Source organism: Rhineura floridana, chromosome 17 (assembly GCF_030035675.1).
Source record: "Rhineura floridana isolate rRhiFlo1 chromosome 17, rRhiFlo1.hap2, whole genome shotgun sequence".
In the NCBI taxonomy this organism is placed as follows: domain Eukaryota; kingdom Metazoa; phylum Chordata; class Lepidosauria; order Squamata; family Rhineuridae; genus Rhineura; species Rhineura floridana.
In genome coordinates this window covers 4637630-4642995 of record NC_084496.1, presented here as the reverse complement: position 1 = coordinate 4642995, position 5366 = coordinate 4637630, and the positions used below count along the sequence as shown (strand labels likewise).

Here is a 5366-nt window from a genome sequence, read left to right as displayed (position 1 = left end):
ATGTATCCTTCTTAATTTGTGTTGTATTTGTTTTTGTTGTGCTTTCTGTTGTTTGTTTGTACATGTTTTTGTGATTTTTTACCATGATATATTGTATTTTACCTTGTTTGTTCACCGCCCTGAGAGCTATTCTGCTAAGGGCGGTATATAAATTGAAATAATAAATAAAATAAATAAACCAACAGTCTGATTTGGTAACTGAAAAGAGCCATTGCAAATTCACCTCCACCATATTTTATCTCCCTGTATCCCCAAACAGCCTTTGGCCATACTATTCTGAACATGCTCGATCTCGTCTGATCCCAGAAGCTAAGCAGGGTCAGGCCTGGTTAGTACTTGGATGGGAGACCACCTGGGAATACTGGGTGCCATAGGCTTAGAGGCTGGCAACGGTAAACCACCTCTGAATACCTCTTACTATAAAAACCCTATGAATATGTAAAAAAAAAAAAGATTCATAGGATTGCCATAAGTCATAATCGACTTGAAGGCATATAACAACAAACATCCTGCTTATGCCTTTAAATGAGAACAAAGTGTTCCTTTGTGTGTATTTGTGTGAAGGCTATCCTGTGATGACTGCTATGGCTAGCTGTAGGCTTGAGAGAGCCCTCAACTAAGTGTCCCTTTGCTTAGCCCTCTTTTTAGTCACAATTCAAAGTGCTGGTTTTGACCTACATAGCCATATATGGCTCAGGTCCAGGCTATTTGACAGATCGTGTCTCCCTACATGAACCTCTCCGGGATTTGAGATCTTCAGGTGAGGCCCTTCTTGTGTTCCCCACACCTTTGCAAGCACATATGACGCGGACATGAGATAGGGCCTTTTCGGTGGCTGCCCCTAGGCTGCGGAACTCCCTTCCGAGTGAGGTGCGATCTGCTCCTTCCTTGCCGTCTTTCTGGCGACAAGACTGTTTTATTTCAACGGGCATTTGGGATAGAGAACGACCAGGATTAAGTGTCATAGGTTTGGTGATTACATTATATGATTTTATTATTTTAAATTGTCTGCTGTTTTTAACCTATATTTTATGGTTTTAATTTTTCTCATAGTTTAATTCTTTTTTAATAGTATACTTCTGTATGTTTTTATTGGTGTTGTTTTTAGTTGTAAGCCGCTCTGAGTCCTATTGGAAAAAGGGCGGGGTAGAAATAAAGTTTATTATTATTATTATCAGTCAATACACCCCACCATCACGGGCCGACCTGGCCCAGCAGAAAGCAATGTTCTGATGGAGTGCCATTTTCATTCCCCACAATCCTTAGAGCAACACTACTTCAGGTGTATAAAGGGAAATTAAAATGGTAGCTCACAGACTCACCATTGGAAGATGCTGGCTAAACTTTCCATAGTGCCATAGACATTGAGAGCATTGGGGGACATTAAAATGGTGGCTTCCCAACCTAGCCAGCCAGTGCTGATTGTATTGGAGTGTTGGTTAAAGGAGCGAGGCAGGGCATGTCTCAGTGGTGGGCTCTTTTGTGGCAGTGGAGCTATGGCATATGCCTGAGGATAGTGTGAGTGATGTTAGGCCTGATGACTACACCCAAACACTTTGCTCTAAACTAATCATGCCTAGGCTGAGTTTGTAGGAAGCTATGCTGGAATCTAGGCCTGCGCTAAGTGTTTTTCCACCTGGGGTCTTTGAGTTCATATTCAGGAAACAGAAGATGGTAATGCTCTGCTGACTAGGCAAGGGACAATGGCCAGGCTCTTAATATTATTCATACTAGACCTGGCCAATATGGAGTTTTCATACTGTTTTCCAATCACAGAGGATAATGACAAACAAATGACCTAAGTCTCCACTGTTTGGCCAGGATAATGTGACAACAATCAGGAAGCCTGACTGGATAATGCCACAACAATCAGGAAGCCTGTCAATTTTGATTTTCTTTTCGCTGTCTCCATATGATGTGAAAACATAGAAATAGATATGATTTACAAAATATTATTCTAACCAAGAAGAACAAGATTATTGGACCCATGTTTTATTGGAACATACCCAAGATCTATAGGGTTTGAATTTTTCTTTTTTTAATTTTCCTCATTTGGAATCTTGCTGATTTTCTTTTAAAATATTTGTATTTATATGCAAAAAAGTACAACCAGGAAGCTTGACTCCATCTCTCCTCCCTTTTAGCCCTCATATGCTTTCCTTTCTGCTGGCCTCCCCTGATTGTGCTTTTGTCTCTGCTTGTCAATGGTTAACTGAGAACACATCCCTAATCAAGGAAGTTCAATGTGTGGGGTAGAGACGTCTAGTCACCGGCATAATTCACATAAAAGACTATCTGACATTGACATCTGGCTATTCTGACATTGTGAAGCTTCATCATGTCTCACAGACCAAAGTAGTAGTGTTATCTCCATACTGAGCTGATAAAACTGAAACTGGGGGAATGCAGACTAGCCTAAGGCCATCTAGTGAGTTCATGGCTGAGGTGAGATTTGAACCCATGAATGCGCAGGTCATCATCATCATCAACAACAACAACTTTTAGAACGCTTGACAGTTGGTTCTTACTGAGCATGCCTGTGCTATCATAGATTCCAGTGTTAAATTTCTTAAATTTCTTAAACCCACTCCTGAGGAATCCTGGGTCAAGCCAAATCGTTCCAATCCAGGATTATTCTAGAGCTGGTGCCCAGCCCTAACAACAACAACAACATAACAATAATGCCATTTTGCATAGCAGATTACAAGTTTCACATATATTATCCCAGTAATCCTCACAACAACCATATAAAATAGGCATGGATGACAGAATAGTGGCTTCTACCTGGAGACTGTGATAAGATTTGAGATGGGGGTATCTGTGATTGTGCTCTTGGCCATTACATTTCATAGCCTCTACACTAAACCAACAACTTAGCTTTGACATGTTGCTACTGTTCAGCAAGAATTAGGCATCAGGAATGGGTGATGTGCTATATGGAATACAGACATGAGTCAGTCTCTGCCCCAGACAGCTTAAACTCTAGCAGCCCAATTCTAAAGGACTGTTTTAACTGTAGCTGCATGTATAGCCATGGAGCTGTTGTATAACACCATTATTTGTATGGTAAGATCTCCAGTAAATTTGATAAACAAACAAAGAGAGCCTTGGATCCTCAGTGGCTAGCACAGGCTGGGCCCGGGACCACCACCAGATGAACATTCCATTTTAAGGAAGAGCATCTGGGAACTGTGTTTCTTGTGTTAATTGTTCCATATTTTAACTTAATTTGAAATGTAATTAAAGTGGTCTTTTGACAGTTGCATGATTTTTGTTGAATGTACAGTTAAATCTAATGTCAGGATGCTCATCTGGGTCTGCTCCTGTAGTCCCTCTTCACCTGTTTCTGCCCTCTACTTGTTCTTGGTAAATCACTGCCATTATTTTGTCCTTTGGGGGAGTTTAGGGATCCTCCTTAAAAATGTTATTCAACAAACCACTGCACTAAGGATCATTATGTTCCAGCCTTTTTCCAGCTTCCTGATAGTTACAGTAGGGCAGGTGAGTGGCTCAAATGATTATTTATTCTGCCACAGATCAACCTAAATGAACACAGGTGAACACAACATGCCCACTCACCACTTCCCTTCCATACCACATGGCTGCGTATACAGAATAGTTAAAGAGGTTAAATGAAATACATCAAAGAGGAGATAGTTCTAGCTGTGGAAGCCATTGTGTGATGAACATGTACCTCTTTACCCTGGTCTTTGACACCTGAGACACGTATTTTTAGGACCCACCCTATTTTGGGATTTTAGGTTGTTTTTAAAGTCATATATTTAAATTGTTGTACCTGTCGTGGGACCTTTGGGTGAAGGGCAGGTTAATCGTAATCATAATCATGGTGATGATGATGATGTAGCCCAAGAGAAGAGGTGATTGTTAAGAACCAGTCTTCCAAACCCAGGAACCAGTTGCCAACCAACCAGGGTCTAAAACCAATCCTGCAAGGTAGTACACTAGCATCACTCCTTATGTCCAATGAGGCTGAGCCAGGAACCTTCCGTTCTTTAGCAGAGAATCCTAAGATTTTAATAAACAAGAGCTAAGTTCAAGGTTCTGGTTTTCGTGTACAAAGCCCTATGCAGCTTGGGCCCATGATACCTGAAAGATCATAGTACCCCTCGTATACTCAGTCAGTCACTGCGCTCTGCAGGCGAGGGCCTCCTGCAGATACCATCTTATCAGGAGGTCCATTCTACACAACATAGGAAGTGGAGCTTTAGTGTGGTGGCACCTACTTGTTGGAATTCCCTCCCCTTAAATATTAGACAGATGTCATCTCTATTAAGAACATAACATAACATTAGCTTTTTGGTGCCTGCTGAAGACCTTCCTCTTTCAACAGGCCTTTTAAGTAGAGACCTTATCCTAGTCTGTGTCTGTGTTGGAATTGCTTTTTAATGCATTTTAAAGCTTTTTTTTAAAAGATGTTTTTAAAGATGTCTTGTTTTAATATGTTTTATAGTCTGTTTTTAAGATGTTAGAGTGTTTTTAGTGTTTTTGTTTGCCGTCCTGAGCTCCTACTGGGAGAAAGAAAGAAAGAAAGAAAGAAAGAAAGAAAGAAAGAAAGAAAGAAAGAAAGAAAGAAAGAAAGAAAGAAAGAAAGAAAGAAAGAAAGAAAGACTCTTTGCTTCTGGAGCCTTAAGATCACAGAATTATTCTGGTGGACACTGGAATTAGTACCAAGGCTTTACCAAACGAAACATGCCAGGTATAACTGAGGTAGATTTATTAAATAAAAATAACAGCATAAAAAGGGAAAAGCCAGAACCATTAAGAAATACAGTTGGGAATGACAAACCAGAGTAAAATGATAAAGCTAACTTGCCCTAGCTCTAGATACATAACAAAAGAGTATGTGGCCCCCACCGGAATAAAACACAGCATGCAGCCGTGATGCTCAGGTATTAGGCAAAAGTGTGAGGCACCAGAATGAAGAATGAGGCTAGGTTTATATTTAAAAGCATGGCAACTAGAGTGAATATTCTTAACCAATCAGAAAGCTTGAATTTTCCAGTACTTTGGTGTACATGCGTCACCACACCTGACCAACTTGCCCAATTAAAAGGTCTCGTGACTGACCTTGGAGCACAGTGAAACAAAATAATGCAGATCATGAGAGCATTTCCAATTTCTGAGAAGTAACTTCTCTCCAAAAATCAACTTTTTACCCAGGGACTTGAATAGGGAAATTATTTTATTAGCAAAAGGCCTTAGCAAAGAAACCATTTTCTTGTCATGTCAGGCCCTTGCTCTCAGTTGCCTACCTCCTCTGCTACCTCCAACTGTCATTACCTGTACTGGCTGCTAGAAGCAAGGAATTAGGCTACCTTGATGGCTAATGAAGGGAGAGGCACCTG

At 40.6% G+C, this 5366-nt stretch overlaps 1 pseudogene; it reads left to right on the top strand.

The window, feature by feature from the left end:
- The first annotated feature begins 258 nt into the window (after positions 1-258).
- LOC133372163 (5S ribosomal RNA) lies at positions 259-377 on the top strand (annotated as a pseudogene).
- The last annotated feature ends 4989 nt before the right edge of the window (positions 378-5366 follow it).